Source organism: Anabrus simplex, chromosome X (assembly GCF_040414725.1).
Source record: "Anabrus simplex isolate iqAnaSimp1 chromosome X, ASM4041472v1, whole genome shotgun sequence".
In the NCBI taxonomy this organism is placed as follows: Eukaryota; Metazoa; Arthropoda; class Insecta; order Orthoptera; family Tettigoniidae; genus Anabrus; species Anabrus simplex.
The window spans coordinates 54,660,177-54,675,185 of record NC_090279.1 but is presented as its reverse complement, the minus strand read 5'-3'; the positions used below and the strand labels follow the sequence as shown (position 1 = coordinate 54,675,185).

General features: G+C 40.4%; 1 pseudogene; it reads left to right on the top strand.

Annotated features, from left to right (window-relative positions):
- Positions 1 to 6,891: 6,891 nt before the first annotated feature.
- LOC137503393 (5.8S ribosomal RNA) lies at positions 6,892 to 7,046 on the top strand (annotated as a pseudogene).
- Positions 7,047 to 15,009: the final 7,963 nt, after the last annotated feature.

Sequence of the window (15,009 nt, the reverse complement as noted above, 5' to 3'; positions counted from 1 at the left end):
TTCTCGAGACCCGAACATCTAAGATAATCGATTAGGAGTATCAGGCGGGAGAATTGGGAGCCTTCTAAAACAGCTGTTCTCTGCTCGGATCACTTACAGCAAATACAGTAGAGATAATACGCGACACTGAGCGAGATATCGAGGGACAGCTACTGGAGCTCACTCTAGCGGATAGACCTGAACAGTACTGATTCTCTCATAAGAGCACGTGTATTTTTGTGTGAAGTTTTTGGTGTTATTTATGCGTTTTCAGTGAGTTGACATAAATAAATAGTAGTGTGTGTCATTCCTTGATATCTCATCTCAACATGAGGGGAAAGGTATGTGCTGTGTTTGGCTGCAGTAATTACGAAGTAGAGAAAAATGCGCGGTCGTTCTTCAGGTTCCCTCCTGACAGGAACATGTAAGTAATATTGTGTTTGCATATAGATTCTTCCAGTGACAGATTTTTATAGTACTTCATAATCTTCTGACCTGCTCGAGCCATATTTTAACTGGCATAAAATCTAATACGCATATTTTATTGTATAGTGCAGCAGTTAATCTTCAAAACCGATGTGTTGTTGTAGGTGTGATCTGTGGGTTTTGAAATGTCACAGAAGCTATTTGGATAAGGTGTACAAGAAAGAAGTGACGTTACGCTTATATAAGAATTATAAGATCTGTTCAGATCATTTCCAGGCCAGCGACTTTAGAAATCCTCGACAATACAGCCAAGGGTATCTTACATTTTTGCTCTAATTGTACGTAAATATTCCTTAAAGCATCACTATCGACAACATTTTCATACTTTTCTTTCTTTAATCCCTCTTCTCAGATTAAAGCCGGGATTTTATAGATTATCTTTCTGTTAGTAGGCTTCATGTTAGGAGGAAAATTGTCCAGCTATTAAATGTTAATTCGCCGGGCTGAGTGGCTCAGACGGTTAAGGCGCTGGCCTTCTGACCCCAACTTGGCAGGTTCGATCCTGGGTCAGTCCGGTGGTATTTGAAGGTGCTCAAATACGTCAGCCTCGTGTCGGTAGATTTATTGGCATGTAAAAGAACTCCTGCGGGACTAAATTCCGGCACCTCGGCGTCTCCGAAAACCGTAAGAGCAATTAGTGGGACGTAAAACATAAAAACTTTGTTATTATTATTATTATTATTATTATTATTATTATTGTTATTATTATTAAATGTTCATTCATTCCATCATATGTGTAAGGAATATCTTTCTGTTAGTAGGCTTCATGTTAAGAGGAAAATTGTCCAGCTATTAAATGTTAATTCATTGCATCATATGTGTAAGGAATGTGCCGATATTTTTATTGACAAGTGTCTTAATGTGATGATAAGATGTTTTTTAAATGAGAAAAAAGACAAATCTAACCGTAAAAGTTCAGGCAGGAATGCTAAAGCAAAAAAGTAATGCATAAATGAAAGATCAAACCATTCCACAGCAGTCCATTTCACATCTTGTTTATATGTCTAATTTCAGTCTTTGAATAATAACCTTTAAAATAATTCTTTATTAATTTATCCAGAATTGCTTTAGCAACTTCGAAGTTAATATCTCAATAACACTTTCTTTCTAGACGTTATTTATTTATCCATTTCCGTATATACATTTCCATTGATATTTGAATTTAGCGCGATTTGTTCAGGTCAAGTCACTAGGAGCGCCACCGTCGAATTGTCTCCCATTTTAGCAAGGCGAAATCCGTAAGTGTCGCGTATTATCTCTACTGTATTTGCTTACAGGAAGACTGTTTTGATAGAAATGGACAAATTGTACACCTTAGAAGTGATGTACAGCCAACTGTTTTCAATTTTACTGAACATTAACTGCAAGTAAAGATTTACTTTTATTTTTTTATTTCTTATAATTAAACTGACGGTTTCGATGAAATAATTGACGTGACCTTATAACAATCTTAGAAAATTAAGTCTGGAGGAATTCTAGACCTATTTACATCAGTAATAATTATGGGTTTCAGACACTGGAGTGGTGGGAGAAGGGAAAGTGTGGTGGGTGTTTGGGGCTATCCCATTATACTATTCGTGGTATATGGGACTCTTAACTGGTGTTACATATTTCTGATGATGACTATCAATATCGCTTTGCTAGCTGAATTTAATTAAAGAGGTCTGTAATAGTAAATTAAGCTGCAGGTAATGTGATATATTGACAAGTTTTGAATATTTTCTGGTTTTATAAATGTGTACATTTGCTTCAATGATATTTTAATTTGATAATATGCGCGTTATTTCATGGAAACAGGAAACAGAAATTCATTATCAAGCACCGATTACGATATGTCGAATCTCGGCCTGTATAGTGAGCTACGTTTATAGGTACATCATTTTAAGAATGCATTCGTGGCATATACGTATACAATTTAGAGCAATATTTCCAGAAACTAATTTTCACTCGTATTGTGTTACCGATCGCTAATTGCATGTATTCAGCACCTAAGTTAATATTTGTCGGTCGTTACTATACACTGCTATCCCGGAGATTTACTGAGCTCGGAATGACGTGTCAGTGATCCCAATGTCCTTATGCTTTGAGTGAACATGTCTCTATATTTTTAATTATTCCAATGCGCCATTAATTGCGACATAAAATTGACTATATTATCATTGCTTCCCCATAAGGAGAGCTCTAGGTTGGGTACGCCAACATGGCGAACCGCGCGCTCAACTTGGCGTACTTTCTCCTGCAGCGGAGACCTGCCATCAGCGATCAATGTATAGAGATCAGTGGTCTAATTAGTGCATCTTTCGAAACATCTGGGAAAACCCCATTTGTCAGGCAGTAGTTAAATATATGAGTTAGTAAAGGCAGAACAGCTCCCACAATATCCTGAATAAGCGACATAGGAATGTCATCATTACCTGTGGCATTAGATGTAACAGAGTATATCAGCAGACCTTTAACTTCATTCGAGCTGACATTTGTAAAAGAGAATTGCTCATCACAGACTGCTGTTGTAACAAGGGTACTGAATTTTTAGGGGAGGAAGTAGAGGCTATTCTTGTCCGTGCAAAATGACCATTTAAAACTCTAGCGATATGCTTGGTACAAGTTGCTGTACGGTTTTACCTATACCTAATGTGCGTAATTTACTCCATTTTTGACTCGGGCTGTTAGTGTTCATCAGTTCCTGAAAGTATTTATATTTAGAATTCCTAATTAACTACTTGGTTCTGTTTCTCAGAATCTTGTATCGTTCGAAATTATCTGCTATGCGTGTGTCTATTGTCTGTACAGTTTATCACGACTGTACATAACAGGTCTTATCTCGGCCGTTAGCCACGCAGAAGAATGGCGGGTGATACCTGTTTCTTTGGAGCGTGCTTGTCAAATATTACTAGTACCAGTGATTTGAATTTGTTTATTTTAATGTTGTGAAAATTACGTATACTGTCCCAAGGCAAGTTATCTGCATCGTGGGGTAGTTTATTCCGGTCCGTATGTCGTAAGTCTCGTATTGTAATGCAGCGTGGTTTGTACTTAGGTAGTCGTGTAGAATAACACACGTTACAATAGGTCATGTGAAGAGATGCCAGCAGAAGGGATCTGTCCGTGCGTAATTAATTGTTGAGGTTGATTAGTCACAAGATGATGAATTAAGGTATGACTTGTGCAGTCAGAGTAATGAACGTTGCGTTGAGGGGTAAAACTCTCGTGTTTGTAGCGAGAAATAAATTCAGTATATAGTTCGCGTCAATAGTCTGCTTCAAAAGGTCACTGTTAACGTCGCCCATTATTATAATGCCGAGATAAGATTTGATAATGCCTCTTGAAAATCATCAGTCTGTCTTATTTTAGGCGACTTGTATACGATCCCTATTAATGTCTTTTTTTGGCGGTCTAATTCTACAAACATAAATTCCGGTCGCAGTGTAAGTCATGGGTCAGAAGTAGAAATTATCTTACATTTTAGGTCATTTTTGTAATAAAGTAGAAGCCCACCACCTATTTTGTCAATGCGGTCATGGCGTACTATTGAGTATCTGTCAAGGTTAGCTGCTGATGACGGTATGTCTGTACGCATCCAGCTTTCACTGATTCCGGTAATGTGCATATTTTTCACTTAAAAATAGCCTGAACCTCTTCCACATGGGCTAATAATGACTGGCCATTTAGTTGGCAATAATGTGGCGACCGCGGGTGGATACTGAGCTGCTTTTGCAACACAAGTCCTGTTGAAGGTAGTAGGGACGAAAGCGAAGGGGAGGGTGAGGGCTGTGGAGAGGAATGCAGGTCAGTGTCATTACCGTTGTACTGGTCAACAATCATGAAATTAAGCAGTATGAAAACAAAAATTAAGTAAGATGTAAAATAAGCTTACCCGAGCAACCTGGTGAGTACATCCACTGATTTTCACAAGCACACACTTACACACAAATATAAACTAATTATTACGCACATAATTACTTCTCCTTAAGTTCACGAGTTCATCCTTCTCCCTGCAATGTATTTTTAACTGTGCCATCGTGGATATTTGAGATTTTATTCCTTCTCGTAATACACTAATTCGTCCTTCTTGAATCTGGCATTTCTGCAGCCCTCATAAATCCCCTGCCTGATTAAGGATATGTTTTCTCACACTTGTGAGGGACTCAGTTAGCATAAGCCCACTGCCCTTCAAAGCTCGTTTCCCGCGTCACACACTATCTGGATCATGCTATTGAAAGAACATAATAGTGATAGGTCGATTTCCCTCTCAGACCACTTCAGCAGACGTATTTCGGCGGCCTAGCCTGTGGCAGCGATCCACATCAAGAATTGAAAGTTCTACCGAAAGTTTATTTTTCAGTTTTCCAGCGTTTTAATGTAGACGTCCCCGGACGGCTGTTCCGGGACATCATGCTATAAAAGTCAGTTCGAGCGACTACTGTTCGGCCTCGTCCAACACTTCATCTTGTTTCTGGAGCCGATCTTCCAGCGCATTTAACTCCTCTTTATGTTTGGAGATGACTTCCCTGGCCTGTTTCTTGAATGCCTGGAACTCACCACCAGGCGCTTGGAGCACGTTCGGTGGGTTGGCGTCAATGACTGCGGAGTCTAGGCGAGCTTGCCAGTCTTTCATGCAATCTTCGAGAGTCAATATCTTTTTAGCTACTTTACAGACATGGTGATCACTTTTTGAAGAAAAAGGCACTTAAATATATAACTTTGTTAACACGGATTGGAGCTTTTGGCTAATTAACTTGCAATTCAAACAGGGGGTAGCAAGAGCAACTTTACCATACCATCTACCATCTCACTCGACGCCATGGTACTTTGACTATGCAGAAGAACAGATATATAAGGTTTCAATATATGAATGTGTGCTCCATGAAAGAGCTTGAATTTTTCTTTTTAGGCTGGACCTCTTTTCATGCATTCTTTAAATGATGTTAAATGAGGTTGAGCACATACATTCCTAAATGGACATAAGTTTCTTGCGCATGATATCGTGATTCGAGAGAAACGATGCACCACATCCTGGTACCTAGTGAGAGTATTCGAAATTTAAGACTACATTCTGAATTTGACCTCAGATGATGTTTACCCTCAGGAATGTAATGTTCATGAGTAACAAGCCCTCTGAATGGGATATCAGTGAGTTGAATGTTCAGTAGCAATTCCTTTGTGTGAGAGTTGTAGTGGAGTTAGCTGTTGAACTATTGGTCACATGGTTTTAATTTGTCACTGTAGATCGCGTCCCCAAGTCAGCAACGAAGATCATCTACCTCCGGATGCCAGAGCGCCTTCTTTTAGGTGCAATGTGTGTGGTAAAGTCCTGCCCGGGAAGTTGGGCCTCTTGCGACATCTGAAGAGACACAAAGATGATCGTGCCTTCAAGTGCGATCACTGTGGAATGTTATTCGGCAGTGGAAGCAGCTTGTTGGAGCACCGCAAAATGCACCCGCTCTTAGCATGCGAATTTTGCCATAAATGCTTTACAAAGAGAACGATGCTGACGGAGCATATGGAGTTACATAAAAGTACGATAGCAAATGAATGCTCAGTATGTCATAAGCAGTTTAGGAATTCGTGGCACTTAACCAATCACATGCGATCTCATACAGGCTTTAGGCCACATTGCAATATCTGTGGGAAATCCTTCAGCATCAAAAGCTGGCGTAACGGATCATATGCCCATTCATACAGGTGAGAAGTAATTCTGTTGCAATGTCTGTGGCAAGTGCTTCAGTCAGCGATTCAACTATGCACATCACCTAAGTACTCACACAGGGGAGAAGTCTTACTTTATGCAGTGTCTGTGGCAGGTCTTTCAACAGTAAACCCCACCTAGTATTGCACGTGCGGACTCACACAAGCGAAAAGCCATATTCATGCAATGTCTGTGGCAATTCCTTCACCGAAAGGCAACCTAGCACATCACCTGCGGACACTCATATACTCGAGAAGCCATACTGTTGCAGCGTATGTGGCAAGTCATTCAGCAGTATGTCCCGCATAGCACTACACGTGAGGTCTCGTACGGTTGTAAAGCCGAACCGTGCAATGTCTGTGGCAATTCCATCCAGAAAGGCAAACTAGCAGGTAACATGCGGACTTTCACGGGCTTGTAGCCACACTGATGCAGTGTTTCTTCGGGAGAATTGTACCCTCGCAACACATATGGACGCACACAGATGAGAAGCCATACTGTGAACTGTCCGTGGCAAATTTTTCAGCCAGAAAGTCTATCATAGAGCTTGCATCCAAATGCAAATATTCAAAGGATCATGTAACAACCGTTCATATGTGCAGCTTCGGCCGGCGGGCTGGTTTTAAATGAACGCAACGCCCAAGCTCGAAACGCTTCTTAGCTCTGTGACGAGAAACCCATGAAAATGATTGTTTCTTCTGCACTCACCGTGGAGAGAACGATCGAAAAATGAAAAACACAACCCTGAACGGTGGATCACTCGGCTCGTGGGTCGATGAAAAACACAGGAAATTGCGCGTCCACGTGTGAACTGCAGGATACATGAACAAGGACATTTCGAACGCACATTGCGGTCCATGGATTCCGTTCCCTGACCACGCCTGGCTGAGGATCGGTTGCTAAAACTGAACGCGGCATTGCGCTCGAAGGGTGAGAGCTGAACCACACTGGAGAGTTGCCGCACTGCTCCGTGTTTTGTGGCTAATCGTTCGCACGCAGTTGGTACACTCGGGCGAGACGGCGCGCCAGGTTCAATTCACGCCGGTATGAAGCCGCACGAGATTAAATAATAATGTTATTTTGATTTACATCCCACTAACCACTGCAAGAGAGTTCGATGTTCTACACGACCTTCTCCAATTCTGTAGATATAGCCAGGAACATGCGATCGCACAACAGCAGATAAGTAATAAGTTCTTCAGCCAGAACGGCACTTTTTAGGCACACCTCATGGTGAACGCCGGAGAGCGGACCGTTCCTTTGTGCCCTTTTCGCTGAGATGGAATCTTCTGATGACAATGCCTGGTCCTTGTGCGAAATGATCAAAGAACATTTTAATAGTTATCTCATCAATCACAGATACGAAGTATATGACACCCGCTTTTTCTCAGCCATGGACGACGCTTTCTCTGTTTTCGGTCTTCAGCAGAAGTGTGTCCGCCTCCGTAGCGTAACGGTTAGTGTTATTAGCTGCCGTCCTCGGGGGCCCAGGTTCGATTCCCGGTACAGCCAGAAATTTAAGAATGGCAGGAGGGCTGGTATGTGGTTGAAATGGTACATGCAGCTCACCTCCAATGGGGGTGTGCCTGAAAAGAGCTGCACCACCTCAGGATGAGGACACGAGTTTACTAGCAGAAGTGTGCTCATTAACACTCATTGAAGAGCCGTCCAGATGCGAGAATAAGAAATAATCCGTATGAACACGGAAGAATCATATGGCAAAGACAGGTAGTATAAAAGACTAGAAGCGCAGTAAAACGTATTCAAACGATTGAATAAATATTTCAAGGGAATAAATAAGTGCCAAATCAAGTCAAAATGGGGTATGCAATTGAAGAAATTGTTGCTGAAAACTGAGCACTCCTTTGCTCCCCTTCCTACATGTCACTAGTGTGTTCTTTTAATTATGAGTAGACTTGTAGCTCAAAACAGTACCTGTTCCGTCGACTCTTGAACAATAATATTTTGTCTGTCAACCTGTTCTGAATGCAAATTGAAAGTTCAACTTCAGTGACCGTAGCTATTCATGAAGTTCGCGTAGTTGTGGAGGAGGCGGGTGTAAGTAAGGACTCTTATGTGAGAGTTGCAGTATACTCGTGCATAAGTTTCTCCATTTTCTTTAACTCGTAACAGAGAATTGGTCACTTGCTTTTCTCTAATGGAACCTGAAATAAGTCACTAAAAATCTCTTACATCTCAGCGTTGCATGTGTTGAAGAGACATAGTGAATACTGAACACTTTTCGTCATGTCAAACTTATATTTGCCTGTTCTAGGTCTTCAGCATGAATTGTCAACTCTTGTGAATCAGGTGATGTTAATGGCTCTTCGTCACTTCCAGATATTACAATCGGGTATCAAGAAAGACCTACTTACTTCAACATCGACCCCAAACCTCATTAGACTGAATCCCGTGCTAACACCTCCTGACAAATTTATAGCAGACTGACCTTTCAAAGAAACAAAGCATACCACACGGATAGTAACTATTACTCATTCCCTTACTTTATTATTATTATTTCAAAATTTTGTGCCCGACTAATGAGCGCGATTGTACTTATTTTGCAGATGAGTGTGCTTTCTTCTCTTCCCAGATTCTCTCCAACCCTCGCTGTGTTTTTCATCCGTTCTTCCGTCGATGCAGTGGTGTTCTCATCTTGGGTTTTTAGCAAAATTATATTTGTTCGTCAACGTTCTAAAGCTAGGCGTGTCCCATATAATTTCACCTGGTATGCTGATTTCGTGAAGGTCTTTTTCGATTTCGATTATCCAGTTATTCTTGACTTTTATTGAGGAGGCATAATTAAATAATTTTTGGTGAGTCTTTCGTCATCTTTTCCTTCAATGTAGTCATCAAATTTCAATCGCCTTTTTCCAATTGTATCTGTTATTTTCTCAGTATGTTGGTATAACTCCGGAGGCCTGTTCATCCACACTCCTATGCATACTGTGCCAAAGATTTCCGTGAGGACTTCTGTCTTGTTTTTCGATAATTTTACATAATGATCTTTCTCCAGTGATCAAGGTTTTTGACGTGTGTAATTCTTCAGGCTTAGTTACGGTGTTATAATATTTTAATTTAGCGTTCCGGGGTATTGATTTTTGTTGTACATTTTCCATGTGATTCTATGGCCAACTCTTAATATAGAAATCTCTCTCTGTTTGCTTCATGATTTAATGCAGATGGTTGGATGATTTCCCCGAGTATTATAAATTATTTAGCTGAGGAATTTTGCCAAACTGAGTTACCAGGTTATGTTTGTGTAAGTATCGAGTAGATCCTTCCTTCCATGTATTAGGTTTTCTAATATAAGATTTAGATTCGTTTTAGATGCAATTGCATGACGATTTTCCGGGGACTGAATTCATTCATGCCTATTGCTGGACAGAATAACTAGACCATATGGGAAGGCAAAATATTTAATATGAATTTTATCATTTCCTAGCTTGCCGGAAAATGTCTTGAGGCAACATTTAATGCTAAATACCTTAATTATACTGCTGAGATAGATTAAAGTCGAACTCTCCTCTGTCTTCAACTTATTAGCATAATGGAATCAATTACTATTATAGTTATTATTGATGTCAGTAGTATGAGAATTATTGTAAATATTAATTGTTTCTTGTGATGTATCCATACGCCAAATAAATAAATAATTATCATAACAATTATTGATATTTACAAATTACAAGTTGACCAAAACTTTCCAGTTTGCATACACAACTGATTCGATGTATGTGGACATGAAATCTCACAAGTCAACGTACATAAAATTAATCTAAATTTCACTGCCCTACTGCAAACATGTACCTCATTACGTCTGAACAAATTCATTGAGAAATGCGCTAAATTTAACGTCCCGTCCTAAGGAAAAATATCGCAACATTTCTGTTATGAAAATGTGACACTTCTAACACAAGCAAGAATCGTAAATTTCGCCTGGTGTCTTCTCAGCTCAAAAATTAATAGTTGAATCTGTGATAAACTTCCACTAAAATAATACAAGGTAAAATCAGCCCTACACATAGAAAAATACACCTGGCTACGTTCTAGAAGTTACTGGAATACACAGACTATATTTAACTCTTATCAGCTCCCATTTTCTGTTCATCGCCGCCGTCTGTATATATGGGTTTACTCGTTTATTTTACGCAAGTTTGCCTAATAATATTTTGCATTTTGATTATTTTATTTCTATTATTGACTTAATTCTAAAAATCTGAAAGACAACACAAAATATATATACCCTCGCAGTTTTCTCCACACACTAATAATATGCATACAAGAAACTGACGGAAACTACATAGTACAATCTTCGCCGTCCAAAAATCAAGGGCATGCGTTTAGTGGTTGAACAACCTCAGTACTATCCAACATCCAGATTCTCTCCCGTGATCACATTGAAACTCTCACAGTAGAGCTCAATTAATAAGCGACCAGGTACTGTATTTAGATTTGTGAAGCCTTCCAGCATCAATATGTGAAGTTTGTGGTTGGTGATTTCAACAGTCATAATACAACATGAGGCTACCCAGTTACAGACAAAAGCGGAGATGCTGGGGTAGAATGGGCAGATTCGTGTGATCTAATTGTACTGCATAACAAACATTCAGCATCATCACCATCAGGCTTAGATATAATCCAAATATTAACATACAGTATCTGAGACATATCTCAGTTATCAGCGAAATCAATCGGTCAAGCAATCCCGCATAGTCCTGTTATATGCCAGATATATGCTGCAGTCTGACCGTAGACAGTTCCTTTACATACATCTTCATTACAGACTGTTATGCTTTTCAGCGTTCAGTCTGCGACCCACTCTGAATTTACAAAAAGCCACCACAATCCTCTATTTGCAGCTAGTTCTGTGGCATCTCCTTCTATACATCTTACCTCTAAATCATTAGAATCTGACTTCCTTTTCGAAGAAAATATCATGTTAAGAAGGCTGATTGTGAGAAATGAATCATTTCACTCGATGAGAACTTTCTGAATATAGAGTCTTCTCCTGAATCATATGATGGATTTGTGAATATCATCAAGCATTGTTCTCGTATCTCATTTCCCTGAGGCTGCGCACTATTTACCTATATATAAACTAGGGATATATTGAGAAACTATCGTGATCTCATAGACAACGATCCTTAATAACAGGAGCGATGGAGGAGACTGATCTAAGGAACAGTAGCCAGAAATCCTGCAGGTCCCTTAAGCGTCTGAGTTGTTACCCAACAGCTAGAGATGGCCATGCGAATGTAACAGCTAAACAGATTGCCCGCCAGCTCGTGGAAAATGGTAAACCTTGTTACATTTGGGGTTGTTCTGGCACTATGTGGTGACCGTATGTTAGGCAAAAGCTACTGCTCAGTGACATAGTACAGGTTTAATATTAATGTTAATAATAATAATAATAATAATAATAATAATAATAATAATAATAATAATAATAACTAAACACTTTGTGCGCAGTGGGATATAGCCCAGAGGGATCCGGGACGTAAAGGATGATAACAAGATATGCAACTAAATGAAATGATAATTACAATAATCATAACAACAACCTTTTACTAGAATATATATACGTGTGCGTACACAACCGACCAGCGGGTACAAAGCGTAACAAGTATAATTCCATGTATACTGGGACAAATATTGACAGTGTATGGTACGTGTTTAATTTAAATACATTATATAGTTAATACAGATGCATAGACATGGAAACTCTTATTTCAAATCGTTAACAAGTGATATAAATTAAACTGAATGAGCAACACAATTCAAAATAATCAACAGTGAGATTGATCAAGCGATAGTTTAGTTCATTATAAGTCGGGTGTAAATTTCAAATACCTAATACCGTACAATCGTACAAAATTTCAAAGAAGATGAAGGGTGGAGGCAGGACGGGAATGAGGGAACCGGGAGACACGATTGACGCGAAAAGAGTTCCGATAGGAGTAAAGACAGGCACAGGAAGATAAAATTTCCTTGAAGAGTGAAATAGTTCAAAAATACGGTAAAGCGTGTAACTCCAAGGATCTCTAGCATTCCATTTCTCTCCCAAGTCCGTCATTGTTTTGAAATATGAATGCAAGATGTTTTACATGAATTAATCTCTATGTCTCATCTGAAACCAAAACAGCAGCAGTCGAAGGGACTAGAGAACCAGCGCTGTCCAGTGCGGTGTGCTCGCACATCCAGCTGGGAACGGCCTCTCGTTCAACCTGCCCGGGACAACCTCACCATCAGACTTAAAGATGTTACGGTCAGAAGAAATAGAGTATAGTCATCTTATGCGGCCCTTCTGCATGGCAGCCATTGACATTTGTAAGAGCGGTGAGCCAGGATGGATAGACGACATTAGATAACATCAGATTAACCACGAACCTGCTAGGCTGTCGTAGCAGGGGGCAGAGGTGTGACTCCCACGAGCTCCGTCCCAGGTTTTCCGGTCGACATGAGCGAAATAAAATAGCTCTCGTGTACCAAACACACAAACACCTGTGGGTGGGAGACGACACCATGGGATGCTGAATTTGGAACCAAATTACCTGTGTTTTGATCCATTAACTTTGTGATTAATACGACAAAGAGACGAATACCATGGGTCTGATGGGGGATGACTATTGGTTTAATGTGCCAGTGTATAGTACGCACCATTATGGAGGAGGCTATCCCTTTGCCCGCATTCGGTTAGGGAATCCCAGGGAGATAAAAGAGGCTAATCTCGCTCGTGTGTTTCAGCATCATCTGTGAACGTCATGGGTCTCCGTTCCGAGGAACACCACGGGAAAGTACGGGTCCCTGAGATTTCTACAACATAGTGAGGAACACCATGAGTCCGCCTTCCGAGGAACACAACGGGATAGTACAGGTCGCTGAGATTTGTAACACTTTGTGAGGAACACCACGGGATTGTACGGATCACTGTGACTGGTACCACTATGTGAGGAACAATACGGTGTAGTACGGCTGCCTGAGACGCGTACACAACTATATGAGGAACACCACGGGATAGTACGGGTCACTGCGAGTTGTAGGACTATGTGAGAAACACCACGGGATAGTACGGGTCCCTGTGATTAGTACCATTATGAGAGCAACACCACGGCACAGTTCGGGTCCCTGAGACATGTACAACTATATGAGGAACACCACGGGATAGTACGGGTCCCCTTGATTAGTAACACTATGTGAGGAACACCACTGGATAGTACGGGTGACTGCGACTAGTACCCAATATTGAGGAACACCACGGGATAGTACAGGTCCCTGTGATTAGTACCACCATGTGAGGAACACCATGGGTTTGCGTTCCGAGGAACTTCGCGGGTCTGGGATTTGCCTGTCATTAGTTCGCACTATGTGAGGAACACCACGCAATACTGCGAGTCTCTGGATAGTACGTGGGACTGCGACTAGTACACATTATTGAGGAACACCACGGGATAGTACAGGTCCCTGTGATTAGTACTACCATGTGAGAAACACCATGGGTTTGCGTTCCCGGGAACTTCACGGGTCTGGGGTTTGCCTGTCATTAGTTCCCACTATGTGAGGAACACCACGCGATAGTACGGGTCTCTGGGATTAGTACCCACTATGTGAGGAACACCACAGGATAGTACGAGTCCCTTGATTAGTACCCATTATGTGAGGAACACCACTGGATAGTACGGGGAATGTGATTTGTACCAGCTCGTACCGGCACTCACTGGTACAAGTAAACAAGGCCATGAAATAGCACAACAAGGAAAAATATTTAAACAGGAAACGTCAACACTCACCAAAATGCAGCAACGGGACTGTAAAACAGAGGCAACTCGGATCGTAACCCAGCGGTTTTCGCGGTGGTAAATAACAGAAGAAAGAAAGAAAAACACTGCTTAATTACTTTTAAAAACCTAGATTATTTAATTGCTGTGATTTAAAAACATTGACACATGATAATAGAACAAACCTACATTGACTAGGAGGTGCACCTCTAAAACACTATCCAATTAATTGCCTAAAGGTCAATAGATTAATAAAATAAACTTTGAACTAAATTAATGTAACAATAAATTGTTTAAAAAATAGATTAGATTTGAAAAATCAATAGGTATTTGGAGTAGTGCGACGTCGTTAGATTTCAAAATTAAAGTTAAACTTGAAAGAAAATCAAATACAAGGTAGTTAAAAGTCAAGAATGTCCATGGTCACATCTATTACTGACCGTCAGAAGGGCTCAAGAAGGTACCTTAAACGTACAAGGATTTACTTGAAAATTAATAATTTAAAAAGGAACACTTTCTCCAGGAATTATTTGTACATCAGGTTAAATATGGTAAGGTGAGACCGCGAGATTCTTCTCTTAAACGGGTTCACAACGGATACAAGTGGAAAACAGAATTAACACGCCCGAAAGGCATATCCAAATCGGAAGGCACACGTCAAACCAAACAGACACGAAACAGGGCACCAAATGACCTCAAAAATCCACCACACTTCAAAATAGGACAAGATAGCACCCAGGTGGATTACGCGCCTACCAAATCAGAGTTCAAACGTTAGTTAACAGGGCAAGCAGCTCAAATCATAACAGAGTAAACACACATTAAATCAAATGGACTTTAAACGCCTGGTAGCTCAATCCACCAGGAAAAGTTCCTGAAAATAAATCACAGATCACTTAGGAAGAAGAATAAATAGCCCACAGCTCTCAACATAAATACGTGCACATCACCAATTAATATTCTAGATCCATAATATTCAAACATTTTTAAATTACCTCGAACAATAGTTCCTATGGGCGACAGTAACCATACAAACGTAAACAAGAGAGAGCGTTACCCCAGCAATAAGTAAAATTAACA